Source organism: Schistocerca cancellata, chromosome 1 (genome assembly GCF_023864275.1).
Source record: "Schistocerca cancellata isolate TAMUIC-IGC-003103 chromosome 1, iqSchCanc2.1, whole genome shotgun sequence".
NCBI classification, from domain to species: Eukaryota; Metazoa; Arthropoda; class Insecta; order Orthoptera; family Acrididae; genus Schistocerca; species Schistocerca cancellata.
This window is the reverse complement of record NC_064626.1, coordinates 1,098,306,431-1,098,329,844: the sequence shown is the minus strand read 5'-3', so window position 1 is coordinate 1,098,329,844 and position 23,414 is coordinate 1,098,306,431. Positions and strand designations below refer to the sequence as shown.

The 23,414-nt window shown below is 39.7% G+C and overlaps 1 non-coding gene across 1 annotated transcript; it reads left to right on the top strand.

The window, feature by feature from the left end:
• Positions 1 to 9,551: 9,551 nt before the first annotated feature.
• Positions 9,552 to 9,626, top strand: Trnat-cgu (transfer RNA threonine (anticodon CGU)). The gene has a single exon. It is a non-coding gene; the product is annotated as a tRNA-Thr (tRNA).
• The last annotated feature ends 13,788 nt before the right edge of the window (positions 9,627 to 23,414 follow it).

Below are 23,414 nucleotides of genomic sequence, written 5' to 3'. Positions count from 1 at the left end.
CCGTAATTGATAAGACACGATTGAATCAACTTTATATATTTGTTTGTACATTCCCGTTATCAGAGTACCTTTTAGAGTTATAATTCTCGTGATTTATAATTATAAATCGGTGAATTTATGTATTTGAACTTCTACTGTATAACTTCCGTACATCCAACTTCGAGTAGCTTTCTAACTGTATAATGTTCCCGCGTAATATTCCAAACGTAGAATGAGAGGTTCTCATTGATTGCTGTGTAACGTCTAAACTATGTGGCCAGTCTACTGCGACACGGACATAATGTGATTGTACAACTTTTTGAACATGAAGCCTGAATGTGCAACACTGTGAACATATAATGGTACAGAATTTTCTGATAGCTATGTTATCAATGTAATAGTCAATTTTACCTAGTATCCGTGGCTGATAACTTCCCAGCAATCACGACTGTGATATTAACTGACGTTTAGAACGACCATGTGCAGTTATTGATACTCATTGGATTTATGTGGAAGTACTTAACTATCTATTGTTTCTTAAATGCACCAAATAATGTTTGGTAAAGATCCTAACACTAATTCTTACCTGCGCAATGAAGATAACACAGTCCGGTTCTGCCCTGTAATCCTCCATGTAATGTAACATTCTGCTGCAAGACTGCCTTTAAAAAATCGCACGGCTTTTGCAAATAGCATTTAAATAAATCATGCGATGTGCAACGCGTATGAGTACACAAATTACGCAACAAATCAAGCAAGGCGAGTGAGCGCGTCAAATTTTCAATCGTCAGACGAGCGTATGAAGATCTAGATCTAATTAAATCAAAAATCTACTTCAGTTAAACTAATCCAATTTAATGGAGAAAGCATGCATGGTTAATCACTGGATTTCAATATGTAACAGGAAGCTCATGTATTAAACGGTTTTAGAAAAATCATATTCCTGCATTCACTACATGGAAAAGGGTGAAGAGTGATGTAACTGGATTTCTACATCTTGACTAGCGAAATAAAACAGTTGTGAACGCAGAAAATGCAAATTCATTGGTGGATATTATCTCATTCAGCGTACCCCAGGATGAACAGGGCAGCGTCCCGAAAGTAGAATCTCCACACCATCACTGACAACAGTACAAATCCAACTGAAGAGCGCTTCTGGCCACAAACAAGGCACACACAAGTGATGTCATGTACCCATAATAACATTAACTCTGGCAGTCCAAAGAAATCTCCACTCATGTCCTCAGGAGCCAAGCTCCATGTGGTAAGGATTAGAGAAACTACGGCCACATCTCCTCATACAGAAACCTCACCCATTATGCTGATTTGATCCCAATTTTAGCCCCAATTAGATGCGGACTTAATCGAAAGCGGTTATATTTCAATGACATTTGTACTAACTAGGGTCAGTACACATCCACCTGTGTCAGTTTTCGCCACTACTTATGACACACAATGTATCTTTCATCGTTGTTGTTGTTGCAATCTTCAGTCCTAAGACTGGTTTGATGATTTGATGCAGCTCTCTATGCTACTCTATCCTGTGCAAGCCTCCTCATCTCCGAGCAACTACGGCGACCTACATCCTTCTGAATCTGCCTACTCTATTCATCTAGTACGATTGTTACCCCCCACATAACCTTCCAATACTAAACTGGTGATCCGTTGATACCTTAGAATGTGTCCTACTGTAACCTCCCCCTCACTTATCGACCTTAATGACAGTGAAAAATTACACCGCGTGTACCTAATGGAAATTTGGGAAAAGCAAACGTCACCGAAGTTAATCTGTCGGTAAAAAGGGAGGAAAGGGTTACATCTAAATGAAAGGAAAAATGCAAATGAAGCTGGTGGATATTAATTTTGAAAAGGGGTAAAGTTAATAAAGAAAGTAAATGTGCGGCCGTTACGTTAACAATTAACTAGCGGTAATTAGATATTAGAGATTTCGGGGATATTACGGTCGCCAGTCCTATGGACAATTACAATAGTAACTGAAAAAGAGAGGTTATTACACATATAATTAGCACTAGAAGCGTGGCAACTGAAGGCAGACACGTGTAGTGTGAAAACTGAAAGATTGTCAGAAGTAATAAATTTCGCTACACTCTGTCTTAATTTAACAAAAGAATTAATAAAATGGGAAAATTGAAAGTTAATTTAGTAACTGAAATTAATAGTGAGCTTTGTTTCTGAAGCACATCGAAATTCAGTAAAATACGGTTAGTCTTGGGCTACCTCAACAATCATTTCAAAACCTACGTGAATCTACGCAATTTAGAAATAAGAGATTTAACTTTGAACTTGAATTAAATGATTCTGAACAATTAACAATAGTAAAATTTAGTACGTACCAAGTTGAGCTGCAGTCACAGGTAAGCTAAAATACGGTAACAAAACTCGCACTCTTAATTTGTGCTTGTGTAATCTAAATATTGTAGCCAGCTATGAATACTTTAACTAAACTTCGAAATTAAAGCAGTGAAACGGAGTGATATTACTTTAATGCTGGCGTTTGAATTACAACGACATTCGGGATCATTTCGGAAAAGAAAGGGATCCTGGTTGGTAATGCAATTGGGACAATGAGCAACAAAGGTTCATGCTAAGTTGCTGTAATTTTGATGCAACAGTTTCAAAAGCTGAGGTCTGCCATACAGTTCTAAAACTTTACGTGCTTCCAGTTTTCCTTGTTGGTTGATTGAAGGTTCGAAGCCGACGATCGAGGAGGTGGCGACAGTCACTCATTGTCGGCCGTCGCTGTTGCAGAAGCTGGATGTTGGCGCGCCTTCTTCTCGACACGGTCTCCAGCCGAAACGGGCTCTTGACGCGTGCCAGCTAACGCTCCCGTCCGCGACACTATGTTACAAACTAACATAGCAAGTCGAGCGCAATTACGTGCTGCCAAACCCCGAAAGCGCGGCAACTCGCGGGAGCGTCACACAACACACCTGCTCGACTGCTCTACTCCATCCAGACTCTGCTCTGCCCGCGCTCCATGCGGCAGAGTTAACACTACCAAAGATCCTAAACACTTTGGTTCTCCACACGACCTATCGATGTATTCGTTCGATACCTTTGTTTTCCCTAGGCCAGACCCAGCGTATAAATACAAATAGTATTCACAAAACAAACCAATTGTGCATCAACATAAATGCATATATATACAAACAGTAAAACAATTACAATATATAAAGAGACAGAAATGTCATATCTTCAGGTGACAAAATAAGGAAAAAATTTATAGTACATTAGATGGAAATAGGAGGATGTGCATTTCCGGCGTTACACTACCAACCGATCCCTTCTTTTAGTCAGGTTGTACGCCAAATTTTTCTTCTCTCCAATTCTTTTCAGTGTCTCATTAGTTACGTGATCTCCCGTCTCATATGCAGCATTCTTCTGCAGCAACACATCTCAAAAGCTTCTATTCTGTTCCTGCCTGAACTGTTTATCGTCCATGTTTCACTTCCATACATGGCTTCACTCCATACAAATACTTTCAGAAAGGACTTTCTGACACTTAAATCTATACTCGATGCTAACAAATTTATCTTCTTCAGAAACGTTTTTCTTGCCAGTACCAGTCTATATTTTATATCCTCCCTACTTCGAACATCATCAGTTACTTTGCTTCCCAAGTAGCAAAACTCTTCTACTACTTTAAGTGTCCTAATCTAATTCCCTCAGAATAATGTGAGCCAATTCGACTACATTCCTTTATCCTCGTTTTGCTTTTGTTGATGCTCATCTTATATCCTCGTTTCAAGACACTGTCCATTCAGTTCAACTGCTCTTCCAGTCCTTTACTGTCTATGTCAGGATTACAATGTCATCAGCGAATGTAAAATTATTTATTTCTTCTCCCTGGACTTAAATTCGTATTCTAAATTTTTCTTTTGTTTCCTCTACTGCTTGCTCAGCATACTGATTGAATTACATCGGGGATAGGCTACAAACACTGTCTCACTCTCTTCTCAACCACTGCTTTCCTTTCATGCCCCTAGACTCTTATAAATGCCAACTGGTTTCTGTACAAATTGTAAATACCCTGAAATTTCCTGGCAGATTAAAACTGTGTGTTGGACCTAGACTCGAACTCGTGACCTTCGCCTTTCGCTCTACCCACTGAGCTACCCAAGCACAGCTCACGAACCGTCCCCACAGCTTCAGTTCTCCCAGTACCTCGTCTGCTACCTTTCAAACTTCACAGAAGCTCTTCTGTGAAGTTTCATATCAACGCACACTCCGCTGCAGAGTGAAAATTTCATTCTGCAAACAGCCTTTCGCTCCCTGTATTTTACTACTGCCATCTTATGAATTTAAGAGAGTATTCCAGTCAATAATGTCAAAAGCTTTCTCTAAGTCTACAAATGCTATAAACGTAGATTTTCCTTTCCTCAACCCATCTGCCATGAGAAGTCTTAGGGTCGTTATTGTCATGCGCGTTCCAAGATTTCTCTGGAATTCAAACTGATCTGCCCCGAGGTCGGCTTCTACCAGTTTTTCCATTCTTCTATAATGGATTCGTGTTAGTTTTTTCGCAACCGTGACTTATTGAACTGACAGTCCTTTAATTTTCACACCTGTCAGCACCTGCTTTCTTTGAAATTGGAATTATTATATTGTTTTTGAATTCTGTAAATATTTTACCTGTCTAATACATCTTGCTCACTAGATGGAATAATTTTGTCATGACTGACTCTCCCAAGTCTATCGATAGTTCTAACGGAATGTTATCTACACTTGGGGCCTTGTTTCGAATGGCTCTGAGCACTATGAGACTTAACATCTTAGGTCATCTGTCCCCTAGAACTTAGAACTACTTAAACCTAACTAACCTAAGGACAACACACACATCCATACCCGAGGCAGGATTCGAACCTGCGACCGTAGCGGTCGCGCAGTTCCAGACTGAAGTGCCTTGTTTCGATTTATGTCTTTCAGTACGTTGGCAAATTCTTCACGCAGTTCCGTTGTTATCTACATCTAAGTTCTCTTCCATTTCCACAACAGTGTTCGTAACCTCCCCCTCACTTATCGACCTTAATGACAGTGAAAAATTACACCGCGTGTACCTAATGGAAATTTGGGAAAAGCAAACGTCACCGAAGTTAATCTGTCGGTAAGGAGGAAGGAATGGGTTACATCTAAATGAAAGGAAAAATGCAAATGAAACTGGTGGATATTAATTTTGAAAAGGGGTAAAGTTAATAAAGAAAGTAAATGTGCGGCCGTTACGTTAACAATTAACTAGCGGTAATTAGATATTAGAGATTTGGGGAAAATTACGGTCGCCAGTCCTATGGACAATTACAATAGTAACTGAAAAAGAGAGGTTATTACACATATAATTAGCACTAGAAGCGTGGCAACTGAAGGCAGACACGTGTAGTGTGGAAACTGTGTGTTTGTCAGAAGTAATAAATTTCGCTACACACTGATTTAATTTAGCAAAAGAATTAATAAAACCAGAAAACTGAAAGTTAATTTAGTGACTGAAATTAATAGTGAGCTTTGTTTCCGAAGCACATCGAAATTCAGTAAAATACGGTTAGTCTTTGGCTAACTCAACAATCATTTCAAAACCTACGTGAATCTACGCAATTTATAAATAAGAGATTTAATTTTGAACTTGAATTAAATGATTCTGAACAATTAACAATAGTAAAATTTAGTACGTACCAAGCTGAGCTGCAGTCACAGGTAAGCTAAAATACGGTAACAAAACTCGCACTCTTAATTTGTGCTTGAGTAATCTAAATATTGTAGCCAGCTATGAATACTTTAACTGAACTTTGAAATTAAAGCAGTGAAATGGAATGATATTACTTTAATGCTGGCGTTTGAATTTCAACGACACTCGGGATCATTTCGGAAAATGAAGAGACCCTGCTTGGTAATGCAATTGGGACAATGAGCAACAAAGGTTCATGCTAAGTTGCTGTAATTTTGATGCAACAGTTTTAAAAGCTGAGGTCTGCCATACAGTTCTAAAACTTTACGTGCTTCCAGTTTTCCTTGTTGGTTGATTGAAGGTTTGAAGCCGTCGATCGAGGAGGTGGCGACAGTCACTCATTGTCGGCCGTCGCTGTTACAGAAGCTGGATGTTGGCGCGCCTTCTTCTCGACACGGTCACCAGGCTAAACGGGCTCTTGATGTGTGCCAGCTAATGCTTCCCGTCCGTGACACCGTGTCAGAAACTATCATAGCGAATCGAGCGCAATTACATGCTGCCAAACCCCGAAAGCGTGGCAACTCGCGGGGGTGCGTCACACAACACACCTGCTCCACCGCTTTACTCCGGCCACACTCTGTCTGCTCTGCCCGCGCTCCACGCGGCAGAGTTAACACTACCAAAGATCATAAACACTCTGGTTCTCCACACGACCTATCGATGCATTCGTTCGATAGCATAGTTTTCCCTAGGCAGGACCCAGCGTAAAAATACAAATAATATTTACATAACAAATCAATTACACATCGACATAAATGCATAAATAAATGTATACATACAAATAGTAAAACAATTACAATATATAAAGACACAGAAATGACATATCTTCAGGTAACAAAATAAGGAAAAAAAATTATGGTACTATAGATGGAAATAGGAGGATATGCATTTCCGGCGTTACACGTCCTCAAGTATACCTCTCTTGCAAAGACCCTCTATATACTTTCTGCTTTTTCTTCTTTACTTAGGACTGGTTTTCCATGTGAGCTCCTGATGTTCACATAGGTTTTCTCCAAAGGTCTCTTTAATTTTCGTGTATACAGCATCTATCTTACCACTAGCGATGTATGCTTCTACATGCTTACATTTCTCCTGTAACCGTTCCTGCTTAAATATTCTGCACTCTCGATCGCATTTCTTTGACGTTTTTATTCCCATCCGCCTGACTCATTTATTGGATTTTTATATTTTATCCTTTCGTCGATTAAATTCAATGTCTCTTGTGTTACCCAAGGATTTCTACTAGCCCTCGTGTTTTTACTTACTTGATCCTCTGCTGCCTTCACCATTTCATCCCTCAAAGCTACCCATTCTTCTTCTACTGTAGTCCTTTTCCCTGTTTTTGTCAATCGTTCCTTAATGCTCGTCCTGAAACTCGCTATACCCTCTGGTTATTTCAGTTTATCCAGGTCCTATCTACTTAAATTCTCGCCTTTTTGCAGTTTCTTCATTTTTATAACAAATAAATTGCGGTCAGAGTGCACATCTACCACTGGAAATGTTTACAGTTTAATATCTGGTTCAGAAATCTCTGTCTTGCCGTTATATAAGCAATCTGATACCTACCGGTGTCTCCAGGTCTCTTCCACGTATAAAACCTACTTTCATGATTCTTAAAACAAGAAGTAAGAATTAATTAATTTGATTGTGACTGCACACGCATCTGAATGAACAACTGAACATACATGAAACCTGAAGAAATTTGTAGTTTTTTCAGCTTTGTTATGGACATGCGATGCAATAATATCAGATAATCGTAGAAAAAATGTAAACGTAAAATAGCGCAGCAGCCTTACCGTACTTATTAATGTGGATAATTCCACTGTATTTGTCTTAAAACAACCTGTGGGTTTTTGATGCATGATTTCTAATCGGCAGTTTCATTAATTCTTACAGCTTATCGCTTAAGCTCAAAAAATGGTTCAAATGGCTCTGAGCACTATGGGACTTAACATCTGAGGTCATCAGTCCCCTAGAACTTAGAACTATTTAATCCTAACTAACCTAAGGACATCACACACACCCATGCCCGAGGCAGGATCACGAAACAGAGATACACGTAAACATAAGACAGATTCTGTAACAGCACACGAAAATTAGATAGACAATACTGACCGCTGTTTGGAACACTCTGAAAGTGAAACCTCAATAATCGTCCTGGGTTCAACGGTGTATACAGCACGTATATTTTATTTATTTTCGTTTAATCATACTAATTTGTTAATTGCACTGACTACACAAAATCCTTCATTCCAGATATGCAACACTTGATTGCAGTATACAATTACAATAATCTACACCTAAATCTACACTCTCTGATCAAAGGTATTCGTAACCCTACTTATTGTGAAATTGACCACTAGATGTCACAAAAAGCGGACACACCAGCATAAATGGAGGTGGGAAGTATTGTGTTGTCAATAGAGAAGCAGTAACATCAAAATGAATCGGTCAGGAGAGTTAGGTGAATTGGAATGTGGGCTGGTCATTGGATGTCACCTGAGTAAAAAATTCTTAATGGACATTTCAGTTCTTCTGCCTCAGTCGACTGTTGATGATGTTATTGTGAATTGGAAAAGCGAAGGAACAACCACAGCTACACCGAGAACAGCCAGACCTCCCTCACGGATAGAAACCGTCCAATATTGCGGAGTGTGGTTGTAAAAATCGCAAGGAATCAGCGCGGAAAGAATCTTTCGTGAGTTCCGAAGTGCCACAAGTAGTCCAACTAGCACAATAATTGTGCATAGTAACTTAAAAAGAATGGGATACAATGATCGAGCAATGCGTTAGGTAGCCGAGACATCACCGTGAGGTCGCTGTCATGCTCTTCAGATCAACGTAACCCTATTTTACCCTTGTAACTAGGAGTTAGCCCACTGGAACATGCCATCATCGTCAGGAGAGATATCAGCCAAGAAGAAACGCAAGTGGTCCGCAGTAACATATTCACGTACTACACAGCGACTATGGTATCTTATATTACTATTGAAGCTCCAGCGGAGCCCAGGTGAATGTCCGTATTTCACTACTGTACAAAGCTGTCCTCCGAACGTACATCCTCAGAAATTTCTTCCTCGAACTAAAAAAGAAAGAAAATGTTTCAAATGGCTCTGAGCGCTATGGGACTTAACTTCTGAGGTCATACGTCCCCTGTAACTTAGAACTACTTAAACCTAACTAACCTAAGAACATCACACACATCCATGCCCGAGGCAGGATTCGAAACTGCGACCGTAGCGGTCGCGCGGTTCCAGACTGTAGCGCCTAGAACCACTCGACCACCCCGGCCGGCCCTCGAACTAAAGTTTATGTTTCACACCTTCAGACTTCTCTTCACCAGGAATGCCCTTTTTGCCAGTGCTAGTCTGCTTTATGATGTCCTCCTTGCTCCGTCCATCATTGGTTATTTTGCTGCCTAGATAGGAGAATTACTTAACTCCGTCTACTTCGTGATCATCTGTCATGATCCCAGAATGAGATTTTCACTCTGCAGCTGAGTGTGCGCTGATATGAAACTTCCTGGCAGATTAAAACTGTGTGCCCGACCGAGACTCGAACTCGGGACCTCAGTAGGCAAAGGTCCCGAGTTCGAGTCTCGGTCGGCACACAGTTTTAATCTGCCAGGAAGTTTCATATCAGCGCACACTCCACTGCAGAGTGAAAATCTCATTCTGGAAACATCCCCCAGGCTGTGGCTAAGCCATGTCTCCGCAATATCCTTTCTTTCAGGAGTGCTAGTTCTGCAAGTTTCGCAGGAGAGCTTCTGTAAAGTTTGGAAGGTAGGAGACGAGGTACTGGCAGAAGTAAAGCTGTGAGTACCGGGCGTGAGTCGTGCTTCGGTAGCTCAGTTGGTAGAGCACTTGCCCGCGTAAGGCAAAGGTCCCGAGTTCGAGTCTCGGTCGGGCACACAGTTTTAATCTGCCAGGAAGTTTCATCTGTCATGATGTTAACTTTCTCGCCGTTCTCATTGCGGCTGTTCCACACTTTCGTCTTTCTTCGATTTACTCTCAATCCATATTCTGTAGTCATTAGACTGTTCATTCCATTCAGCAGATACTGTAATTGTTCTTAACTTTCATTCAAGATAGCAATACCATAAGCGAATCGTATCATTGATATCCATTCACCTTGAATTTTAATTCAACTCCTGAACCTTTCCCTTGTTTCCATCATTGCTTCTTCGCTGTACAGACTGAACAGTAGGGGCACCCTTTTTAATCCGAGCACTTCGTTCTTGGTTGTACACTCTCAGTATTCCCTCTTGGCTGTTGTACATATTGTGTATTACCCGTCTCTTACTATAGCTTACTCTGCTTTTTCTCAGAATTACGAACATCTTGCACCATTTAACATTGTCGAACGGTTTTTCCATGTCGACAAATCCTATGAACGTGTCTCGGCTTTTCTTTAGTCTTGCTTCCATTATTAACCGCGACATCTGAATTGCCTCGGGGGTGCCTTTCCTTTTTCTAAAGCCAAACTGATCGTCATCTAGAACATCCTCAATTTTCTTTTCCATTCTTTTGTATATTTTTCTTGTCAGTAACTTGTATGCATGAGCTGTTAAGCTGAGTGTGCTATAATTCTCGCAGTTTTCAGCTCTTGCAGCCTTCGGAATTGAGTGGATGATATTTTTCGAAAGTCAGATGGTATGTCTCAAGACACACACTTTCTAGTCATCAACATGAATAGTCGTTTTACAGCCACTTCCCCCAATTATTTTAGAAATTCTGATGGAATGTTATCGATCACTTCTGCCTCATTTGATCTTAAGTCCTCCTGATTCTAATACTGAATGCCCTATCTCTTCTAAATCGGCTCCTGTTTCTTCTTCGATCAACTGAAGTATTTTTTCTGCTACCCATAATATCTTCGGAGTTAGCTTCTTTGTACCCATGTTTTTCTTTACAAATTCTGTAATTGCCCGTTTAGAGATGTCTATTCCTCTTCAAATGTATTGCCTACTGAGCTATTCCTTATTGCTGTATCTGTAGCGCTAGAGGACTTCAAGTGTAGCTCGTCATTCCTCAGTACTTCTGTATCCCACTTCTCTGTGTATTTGTTCTTCCTGACTGATATCTTAAACATCACCTTACTCTTCTCTGTGTATTTGTTCTTTCTGACTGATATCTTAAACTTTACCTTACTCTTCATCACTACTACATTGTGATCCCAGTCTATATCTGCTCCTGGATACGCCTTACAATCCAGAATCTGATTTCGGAATCACTGTCTAACCATGATGTAATCTAACTGAAATCCTTCGGAATCCCCTGGCCTTTCCAAGTATACCTCCTCCTTTTGTGATTCTTGAACAGAGTATTCGCTATTACTAGCTGAAATTAGTCTTTCTCTTCTCTCATTCCTTGTGCTAAGCCCATATTCTCCTGTAACCCTCATTTTGCCAACGGCCTTGTCAAAAAGGGCGGACAGCGGTTCAGGGCACTCTATCTACATCTATATCCATACTCCGCAAGCCACCTGCCGGTGTGTGGCGGAGTGAAAAACTGCCCCTCAAGGTGGAAGAACCAGCAATGAACAACTGCATGAGATGCAGAAGGCAATGGAAACCACTGCATTAAAGACACATGCCATGTATCCATATGGCATTGAAAAAGTGTTATGTTGATCTCTCCATTGGCAAAAGATTCTGGGATAGTCCCCCATTCGGATCTCTGGGAGGGATCTGCCAAGAGGTAGGTGACAATGAGTAAAAGCGTGAATAATCAACGAAAGGATAACGTTCTACGAGTCGGGGCGTGGAATGTAAAAAGCTTGAATGTCGTAGGGAAGCTAGAAAATCTGAAAAGGGAAATGCAAATGCTCAGTCTAGTTATAGTAGGGTTTAATGAAGTGAAATGGAAAGAAGACAAGGATTTATGGTCAGATGAGTATGTAGTGATATCAACAGCAGCAAAAAATGGTATAACAGGAGTAGGATTCGTTATGAAGGTATGGCAAGAGTGTGTTACTGTGAACAGTTCAGTGATAGGTTTGTTCTTCTCAGAATCGACAGAAAACCAAGACCGACAACGATAGTACAGGTATACGTGCCGACGCCGCAAGTTGAAGATGAAAAGATAGAGAAAGTATATGAGGATATTGTAAGGGTGAAACAATACAAAAAAGGGGGGTGAAAATATAATAGTCATGGGGGATTGGAATGCAGTTGTAGGGGAAGGAGTAGAGGGAAAGGTTACAGGATTCTGCGGGCTGGGGACAAGTAATGAGAGAGAAGAAAGACTAATTGAGTTCGGTAATAAATTTCAACTATAATAGCGAATACTCTGTTCAAGAATCATAAGAGGAGGAGGTATACTCGGAAAAAGCCGGGCGATATGGGAAGATTTAGTTACATTACATCATGGTTAGACAGTGATCCGAAATCAGATTCTGGATTGTAAGGCGTTCCCAGGAGCAGATATAGACTCAGATCACGATGTAGTAGTGATGAAGAGAAGGCTGAAGTTTAAACGATTAGTCAGGAAGAACACATACGCAAAAAAGTGGGAGACGAAAGTACTAAGGAATGACGAGATACACTTGAAGTTCTCTAAGGCTGTAGATGCAGCAATAAAGAAGAGTCCAGTAGGCAGTACAGTTGAAGACGAATGGACATCTCTAAAAAGGGTAATCACAGAAGCTGGAAAGAAACACTTAGGTACAACAAAGAAGATAACTGTAAAGAAACCATGGGTAACAGAATAAATACTTCAGCTGATCGATAAAAGAAGGAAGTACAAAAATGATCAGGGAAATTCAGGAATACAAAAATAAAAGTCGATGAAGAATGAAACAAATAGGAAGTGCAGGGAAGCTAAGACGAAATGGCTGCATGAAAAATGCGAAGAAACGAAAAAGAAATGATAGTCGGAAGGACTGACTCAGCACATAGGAAAGTCAAAACAATCTTCGGTGAAATTAAAAACAAGGGTGTTGATATTAACTGTGCAACCGGAATTCCATTGTTAAAGGCAGAGGAGAGAGCAGACAGGTGGAACGAGTGCACTGAAGGCCTCTACGAGGAGGAAGATTTGTCTGATGTGATAAAAGAAGTACCAGGAGTCGATTTAGAAGAGATAGGGGATACAGTATTAGAATCAGAATTTAAAAGAGCTTTGGAGGACTTAAGATCAAATAAGGCAGAAGGGATCGATAACATTCCATCAGAATTACTAAAATCATCAGCAGGAGTCAACAAAACGGCTATTCACATTGGTGTGTAGAACGTACGAGTCTGGCAATATACCGTCTGACTTTCGGAAAAATATCATCCACACAATTCCGAAGACTGCAAGAGCTGACAAGAGCGAGAACTATCGCACAATTAACAGTTCATGCATCCAAGTGGCTGACAAGAATAATATACAGAAGAATGGAACAGATAATTGAGGATGTGTTAGATGACGATCAATTTGGCTTTACGAAAGGCAAAGGCACCAGAGAGGCAATTCTGAAGTTGCGGTTGATGATGGAGGCAAGACTAAAGAAAAATCTGCTGAATGGAATGAACCGTCTAATGAGTGCAGAATATGGATTGACAGTAAATCAAAGAATGACGAAGGTTGTGAGAAGTAACAGAAATGAGAGCATCGAGATACATAACATCATGATTTATGGTCACAAAGTTAAGGTTAAGGGATTCTGCAGCAAAATAACCCATTACGGACGGAACAAGGAGGACATCAAAAGCAGACTAGCACAGGAAAAAAGCCATTGCTGGCCAAGACAAGTCTACTAGCATCAAACACAGTCCTTAATTTGAGGAAGAAATTTCTGAGAATATACAAATGGAGCACAGCTTTGCATGATAGTGAAACATGGACTGTGGGAAAACCGGAACAGAAGAGAATCGAAGTATTTGAGATGTAGTGCTGCAGACGAATGTTGAAAATTAGGTGGGATGAGGAGGTTCTGCGCAGAATCGGAGAGGAAAGGGATATGTGGAAAACACTGACAAGAAGAAGGGACAGAATGATAGGACATCTGTTAAGACATCAGGGACTGACTTCCAATGTGCTAGAGGGAGCTGTAGAGGTCAAAAGCTGTAGAGGAAGTTAGAGCCTGGAATACATCAAACCAGTCAGAAGATCGATAACTTAAAAAAAATAAAACCTTTTCTTCTACTCCTTCCCCTATAACTGCATTCTAGTCCCCCAATGACTATTAGATTTTCATCTCACTTTACGTACTGTATTACCCTTTCAGCATCCTCATATACTTTCTCTATCTCTTGATCTTCAGCTAGTGAGGTTGACATGTATACCTGGACTATCGTTGGTTTGCTGTCGAATCTGAGAAGAACACCCGTATCACTGAACTGTTCACAGTAACAGGGTTTTTGACGTACCTTCCTATCCATAACGAATCCTACTCCCATTATACTATTTTCTGCTGCTGTCGATGTTACTCTATACTCATCTGACTTCACTTCACTGGACTCGTAATACGTTACCATCTCGTTTCTTTTTTGTTTTTTTTTTTTTTTAATATTTGCTCATGGTCACCTCCCCCTTGGTATACCCTTTACCGAGAAGTGAACGTTGGGCTACTCCGGAACCTTTTGCCAGTGGTGAGTTCATCAAGACACTTTTCAGTTACAGGCAACATGTGCTGTGGATACGATGTCTTGTAAGTAGGCTGTTTAGGTTCTTATATTGGTAACGCCACGTAGCGCTCTGTATGAAAATCACTGGCTGTGCTGTGTGCAGTCTGTGGCTAGTTAGCATTGTTGTCTGCCATTGTAGTGTTGGGCAGCTGGATGTTACCAGCTCGTAGCGTTGCGCAGTTCGAGGCGAGCCGCCAGCAGTGGTGGATATGTGGCAGTGAGATGGCCGATTTTTGAGAATGGATAATCTGGAGGTGTGTCCATCAGAAACAGTACATTTGTAAGAATGGATGTCATGAACTGCTATATATATTATGACTATTAAGGTAAATACATTGTTTGTTCTTTATTAAAATATTTCATTTGCTAACTTTGCCTATCAGTAGTTAGTGCCTTCCGTAGTTTGAATCTTTTATTTAGCTGGCAGTAGTAGCGCTCGCTGTATTGCAGTAGTTCGAGTAACGAATATTTTTGTGAGGTAATTGATTTGTGAAACGTATAGGTTAATTTAGTCAGGGCCATTCTTTTGTAGGGATTTTTGAAAGTCAGATTGCGTTGCACCAAAAATATTGTGTGTCCGTTTAAGCACAGTCATGTATAATTTTTCTAAGGGGACGTTTCATATGTCGATCCTTAGCACTGCGCAACGCTACGCGCTGTTAACATCCAGCTGCCCAACACTACAATGGCAGACAACAATGCAAACTAGCCACAGACTGCACACAGCACAGCCAGTGATTTTCATACAGAGCGCTACGTGGCGTTACCATTATAAGAACCTAAACAGCCTACTTACAGTCTCTTTAATACAGTGGTTTCCATTGCCTTCTGCATCCTCCTCCCGTTGATCATTGCTTATTCTTCCGCCTTTTAGTGGTAGTTTCGCACCTTAAGGGCAAGAGTGTCAAATTGCACCTTAAGGGCAAGAGAGTCAATAATAGCTCTGATCACTATGAGACTTAACATCTGAGGTCATCAGTCCCCTAGAGCTTAAAACTACTTAAACCTAACTAACCTTAGGACATTACACACATCCATGCCCGAGGCAGGATTCGAACCTGCGAACGTAGCGGTCGCGCAGTTCCAGACTGAAGCACCTAGAACCGGTCGGCCACAACGGCCGGCGGTAAGATAGTCCCCTGAACGTTAGTCCACTCCTCCGCCCTCTCTGATAAGGCCGTTGACAGACCGAGGGCGACTTCCTGACTATTTTTATTCTAAATTTATGCGAGGTTCTAACCTGGGACCGAGGGCGTTTTGATTGCTAGTCAAAGATGCCACACATTTTTAAATTTTTTTACGCACGATATTTGCTTCCCTTTCTTGATTTTGTTCGTCATTCTTCTCGCCGTTTGATCTGAGCGGACTTCACGTGATACCCATTCAAGTTTATCGGTACCAATTCAAGTTCAATACTTCACTCAGAATTTTTATTACAGATCTCTCTCTCACCGAAAACGCTGAGCTACCGTGTCGAGTACCTAAACCATGGGTGCCCATCCGCCCTCCCATTCTGATAATAATTCCGCATTAACCGTTGCCACAGATTTGAAGTCTGCATACCAGACCAAAAATTGAACCTTCTCCTGATATGTCGCCAATCTGATGCACTTCATGTCAAATCTGCAATTAAGGACGAAAGAAGAAATATGTGAGTACTGCTAAACGTTTTAAGTCTCTCTCTCTCTCTCTCTCTCTCTCTCTCTAATAGCTTCCAAACTATGACTTTCTTTGTATTATAGGGAGACTTCATGATCATCCTGTACAATGAAACTTATAATTCGTGTAAATTTAAGATAAATGTTTCGTCTGTATCACGCTGTATCTCCTAAACTAAGTACGCAACATCTTAGTTTTATATGCATATCTCTTCTTTGGCTACGTGCTATAGAGCTGGAGTTTTAAACCATCCTTTAGCCGGCCGCTGTCAGTCGTCATGCACATAAAGGAACCTGACCGCGTGTTTCCGGTCGAACTCGGTCACCTCCTAAGCTGCTACACTAACAGAGATGTCTGTCTGCAAATTACTATTGACAGACACGTGACGGTTAGCGTTGTCTGCAGCCAGACAAGAAGGCCTCCTCCTCATTTCTGACGTCTGGACACTGTCGAACGCGTGCACTTCACAGAGATTTGCAGAGTATGGCGATGTAAATATATTTTAAAAACGAACACAAACAGTTGAAACGTCCCCTTAGAAAAATTATACATGACTGTGCTTAAACTGACACACAATATTTTTTTAGCGCAACGCAATCTGACTTTCAAAAATCCCTGCAAAAGAATGGCCCTGACTAACATTAATCTATACCTTTCACAAATCACTTACCTCACCAAAAATGTCCGTTACTCGAACTACTGCAATACAGCGAGCGCCACTACTGCCAGCTAAATAAAAGATTCAAACTACGGAAGGCACTAACTACCGATAGGCATAGTTAGCAAATGAAAGATTATAATAGAGAACAAACAATGTATTTACCTTAATAGTGTTGAAAAAGCATAATATACATAGCAGTTTATGACATCCAGTCTTACAAATTTCAAAACTCCGCCATCTCTCTCCCCACATCCAGCACTGCTGGCGGCTCACCTCCAACTGTGCATCGCTACGCGCTGTTCACATCCAGCTGCCGCTGCCCAACACTACAATGGCAGACAACAATGCAAACTAGCCACAGACTGCACACAGCACAGCCAGTGATTTTCATACAGAGAGCGCTACGTGTCGGCGGCGTTACTAATATAAGAACCTAAACAGCCTACTTACATAGCCCCCATGCTCCCCACAAAAAATTTTACAAATTGTTTTGGGCACTGGGCAATACATATTTGTTAAAATTTTTCATAATTACAATATCAAAGAAATCAAATGCACTCACTTATTGATCCAATGTTGGTCAAAATCTAAAATGTTCTCACAGTCCATAAAGACAGTCCAGATTGTTCATTACAGTAAAATTGCAGTGTTTTTCTCAAAGTCTGAGCAGTAAAAGAAAATGCACACGGAAGTAGTGGATTTCCATGCAGTCTTGAAGAAGTAATATTGTCCTTCCAACGGAAAGACATTGCTGACTCTTGACATGCTGACAGGTAATGGGCCACAACAGAGCAAACCCACAGCAGAGTCATTCGACGGTTTGAAGAATATTGGTAGGTAGGTCATCACAGAGCAGACCACTGTAGTCCTGGTACAGAGTATGGTATTGGTGAGTCAACAAAGGTGTAGACCCACTGTAGTCCTTGTAGAAATAATTGTATTGGTGGGTCATCAAAGGTGTAGACCCACTGTAGTCCTTGTAGAGATGGCCAGCAGCCATCTGCTGCGACTGTGCAGGTGCACAATCGCCATCGAAGAGTCTTGCAGAGAAGATAGCAAGTCCATAAACCACCACTTGTGCACGCACAAAGTTTTTGGAATTGTCCTTAGAATTCTTGCAGACAATATAGCAAGTCCATAAACCACCACTTGTACACTCACGAAGTTTTTGGAATTGTCCTTAGAACCAGCAATGCTGTTATCCAGTCCCTTGCTGAATTATTAACACACGTGCAAACACTAACAGTCCCTACTTCTCACATATTGTCCATATACTATGACCAACAGAAACGTGTGCAGTGAAATGGAACTTACAAGTTACTTAATTTGATGAACTGCTGTCAATTACAATATTATAACATAAGAATACAATAACAAAGGTACAAAATACATCATTAAAGAACATAACAGTACAGATAACATTTGTGGTACAGGCTTTACAAAAGAATCGAACTAACATATACATCAGTGTTACAGGAATTATGACATGAGTACATACATAAAAGATCAGAATAAGATCAGAATAACTTTTGAAACATCAACTTTACACATAAGCATTAAAACAAAACAGAATAAATAATGTCTAAGCATATTTACAAGGTAAATAACATATTATTAATGCCAATTGTATTTGAGGATAGCAGTATTCCTCATCATAGTGAATGTAGCTTAGTATTAGAAGAAGAAAATATTCTATGAAACTACACAGAGACAGGAAGAAAACAAATACACAAGGGTACACAAACACATAGTGGGATAACACAAAAGGAAAGGACAGGGTTTGTTTTCAGTGGAACATTTGGTACTGCAGTCCAACCCAAACCTTCATTCCATAGATCTTTCGTCTTATTTCAACATTTGTTTCCACTAAAAAAATCCTATTCAAGCATGCTTTCTGTATTTATATGTTCACATATTTCTTACCTCATTATTCATTTTCCATTATCTTACTTCATCATTTATTTCCAAGAAAATCCTACCTAAACCTGTTGTCCCTAAACTCTACTTTTTTGGTTCATATCCTCTTTCAAAATACTGTTTTGGCCAAACCATTTTCTTATAGCTTCTCAATTCATTTCTTCCAATCCATCATAGTTAGTTTCTTATATAGTTTACCCCCTCTTAAGCTAACTTAAGGGACGAGGCAATGCAGCAGCACAAAACAATTAATGCAAACAGCAATGAAAAGAAAAGCAGATTTGTGAAGCAAGCAGCATTATAGAAATTAGCAAAGCAATTGCAATATTACAACTAATATAAGGCAATGTGCAGCAAACAAGAAAAATAAATCAGTAGTTAACTGGCTTAACAGCGTAATACAAAGTCAAATTCAGTAACATTATGCCTGGCAAACAGCAGCAGCAAATTAAATAACTTATATCTAAACATGACATAGCTCAAGCAGAAAAAAACATTACACTAAAGACAATAATGCAGACAAGGGAAATGTATATTCACATCTTAATGTCTATGTAATTAAAGTGGTGCACCACAAGAAGTTATTCTACCAAAAAAAATTACCAAGTAGTTGAAAAGAAAATTCCGTATGCAATTCCTGTGAAGGGAAACGTCTTTTTATGCTCCTTCGTTTTTTTGAATAGATCATTATTTACTGGATCTGTAGGCATAAAATATTTATATTAGTACATCTATAAAATTTTATTTTAACCAATGCTGCAGTGCAGCTAGGAACTAGATATTAAACAAAATAGGCAAAGCAAGGCGTGAAACGTCATTCACTAGCCATATGGCATTTCATAATGCAGTAAACAATCTTTCAACTAGCAATACAATAGACATGAAATTTTTCTCATCATTTCATTTCAGTAAATATCATAAATTAAGAACTCTACAGTGTAATCATGTTTTCAAGTTTGAGGGTGTCGTATTTACGATGCTTTCTACAAAGGAATGTCAACAGCGAGGATAATGGCCTCTTTTTTTTCTCCACCTAATGGCTTTCTTTTGTCAGGCGACTGACACAGCTGGGTGCCCACGACGCATTATGTGCAGGTGGTCACTTAACTTTCTTACGGAAATATTTACGACAGCAGTTTCCGCTACAGTGACAGTCTCATATAAAAATATTTCACAGGTCAAGAATTTACGTTGCAAATGTGTAGAAACAAAATGCTATTGATATAACAGTGTCCAAAAAATTTTCGGCGGCATTGTAATACATTCACGCATTTACATACATTTCATAACTCTTAAAGTACGATTCTTGGTTTCCAACATCCTTTTTCACAAGTCAGAGTCCCTAACCACTACTCCTTATTCCTTACCTTATTACACATATACATATTCATCAACACATCTTCAACAATTCATCATAATAAATACATATCCTAATAAACATTCCTCAACAGCATAATACACATCGTCGTCGTAATAATAACATCATAACACCTCAGTCAACTCTCAAAAACGTCGTAGCTTCCTGCAATAATTTCAAAACCTAAAAAAATTCTCTGCTCATTTAAATAGCGTCATCTACCTCAAACGTACTTTAAAAATCGTGATCCCATACCAAATATATCATTCAAAGCTCTCATAATATCACAATGGGTCCGAAAAAATATGAACAGTTCACAAAGTACAGACAAAATACAATTTCATAAGTGTGAAGTTATCCAACTGTGTAATTGTGTAAACATGTGTCACTGATGTAAAAAAAAAGTTTATCTCTCAGTTAAATGATCAGATAGCTGTGTAATTTATGTGTTAGAGGAATATGGTACCGATGTGTAGAGTTGTATAAGCAAATACCATATTAGCTAGGGCTCCTTGTGCTTGCCAAACACATGGTACACAAAGTAAGCGTGTACCCCCCTGAGGATTAATGTAATTATACCCTCAGGTGTTACAGAGTACAGCAATGGAATGAAATGTATTACGGAAAACCTTTGTATCATTGTACTTCAAATATCTTTAAAAATAAATGATTTAAGTACAAAATTAATCACTCAAATACGTGTCCTGTAGCGCTAAATGTGCGTCTTGCTGTAAGATAACCTCTGTGGAAGTGTCGTAGTTATCGTCCTCCGAAAGCTAAGTTCTGCAGAAGTCAATGTACTTACCTCATGATAAGCAAAAGTGAAATGCTTTTCGTATAGATATCTTAGTTATTACGCTTATTGTTGTGATGAAGAAATTACTGTGCTGTAACATATTGTTGTGTTACGAAAGAGGCTGTCTCATTGTATCTATACCACAAAAGTTACTTCTAAAACATGTTTTACTTTCCAGAATAATACAGAAAAACTGTGCAGATATGAAACAGAAACACCGCAAAAGCAACATTGTAAATTGTCACTCATTAGTAGCGTCGTGATAAAATCGTGTAGCTGTCACATAAACTAACCACTGTGTCATCTGGTATCTCTCAGAAAGTACTTTACTTCAGAATGTATTTTCAAGTAAACCAAAATGTTCCATTAAAATCTCATTAGCAGTACTGGTAAATGTTCTAAGTATGTGAGCCTTATAGTTGTTACGTAATTGTGCAACTAACAAGCAAGGATGTACACACACAATAACACTGTGTCATCTGTTCGCAATAACAATGCATTCGTAATTTCTGTTTAAATAAGTTCTCTTGGATCTTGAGTGGATATTGAACTTCAAAACATTGTTGCATGTTAACAGTTTCTCAGTGTGACAAATTGTACAAGTAGCGTGAAGTGAAAATTGCAAAGACTAAGTTAAAAAGCAGATTATCTGTCAATAAATGGTTTTACATGTGAAATGTGGTGTAGCCCTTTGCTCTTCCTAGTACGCAGAGTTTCAACTTTAACGCAATTATCATGTGGTATACGTCGGTAAAGAATACTGGAATTTTTCTCAAGGTTAGCGTCTATGTTATTTTTCTCTAAGCCAGCCGGCGCACGCGGCAGCCTGCGGTGCGAGTCATTGTCTGTTCCTTTGTTGGCGCGCGTCGTTATTGGGATTTGGAGACCTAACTTCTACAAATTCACCGTGACGAGACGGTCCTGCCCTGTTTAAATCCCACCAGTTCTGATGCAGTTCAGGTCTGTCGTTACGATCATATCATCTGTCGTCATGTTGGTAGATTCCATAGTTTCTTTCTTGTCGGTCACGTGGTGGAGAATTTCTCCCTCAGTCGTAACTGCGTGCTGGACCGTTGCGTCTAAAGTTATTCTGTCTCCCTTGATGATAATTATTTTGGTTCCCATATTGTCTGTTTCTCTGATTGTCTCTGTGATAGCCATTACCGCGGACAGGTGATCTTTCCCTGTAATTATTACTACTCTGCCAACGGTTGTCATACAGGTAGTGTCTGTTTTGGTCACGATTTACGTTGTAAGAATAGCCTTGTCGTGTCCATTTATTATTTATGTCATTGTGGAATTGTGACAGATGTGACCTGTAATTGTTGTACTCCTGTTTTCACGTTCCGCGATTGTCAGTGTCAATTTCCAGTTCTTGTAACAGTCCCTGAAAAGCTTCAATGTCGTCTTTGCAACGTCCTGCTAAAATAATATGTCGTAAATGTTCAGGCAGCTTGATTAAGCAAATGCGGATGAGTTCTGAGGGGCTGTATGGGTTTGAAAGATACTGATTCTTATGCAACATGTCTTCAAAATATTTCATAAGACTGGAAAATTCAGATTGTTCGAAACGTTTCATCATTATGATGCTATGTTTTACTCGGTCTTGTGTAGCTTGAGACCAATATGCTGAGAGGAATGCATGGTAAAATTCACCTTCACTGTGACAATCGTGAATGACCGATCGCATTCTTACAGCTGGTTCATTCTCCAAGTAGCCACACACAAATTCTAACCTGTGCTCCAATGACCAGTTGGGAGGAAAACAATGAGAAAATTGATGAAGCCATGCTTGTGGATGAATGTCGTTGTCAGAATTCTTAAATGTTTTGAATTTACGTGTAGTAATGAACAGCTTAAGTCGAAATCATCGTGTCGGCGAGTCGCACATCGCTCATTGTTACTTCGTTTCGGCGGTTCCATCTCAAAATCCAATGCGCCTTGCCAATTTCTTTCATAATTTCCGAAGTGTCCTGTGTTATTATTTTGTGGTTGTTCCGTATTTCTATGTCCCTCTTCCTGTACTGGAGCGCGAGTGTCCTCTGAAATATGTAATTCGTGTATTACCTGCGTCAACTGATCTTGTAGTTCCCGGATTTCTCTTTTGTACTGTGTATTGATTTGATTTTGATTTTGTTTGAATTTTCTATTTTGTTCATACTCTTCTGTGTCAGTGAAGGCTACGGGTCTTGTGTCATTCAGATCATCATCTACCTTTGTAGATAAGTTAGTGACCTGATCCGAAAGTTAGGCTACTTTCTCCGATAGTGAACACATATCCTCAGTGTGTTTTTCTGAACCAAGTTTCAGAGTGTCCATTTGTGTTGAAATCGAATCTACTGTGTCCTTTAAGTTTTCCTGAGATTTTGCAAGTTGCATAACCGAATCGGTAGATGCAACTGAGTCAGTTTTAGCCCACAAGGTCTCATGATTTTCATGAACAATGGTTTGCAGTTCTTTTATGGCTGCTTCGTGATTCTGTAATGCATTTTCATGCCGTGAAAAAATAGGTTGAAAAAGCTCACAAATTTGTGGTTTTACGTCATTACAGACTTTTTGACATTTCGATTCAATGTTATGTAACTCAGTAGTTAAATCTTCACGTGTTTGTTCAAGTGTGGTGTCTAACTTCGGAAAATTTTGTTCCATTGTGTCTAACTTTTGAAGCTTTTGCTGTGTTTGTCTCTCATTTTGTTC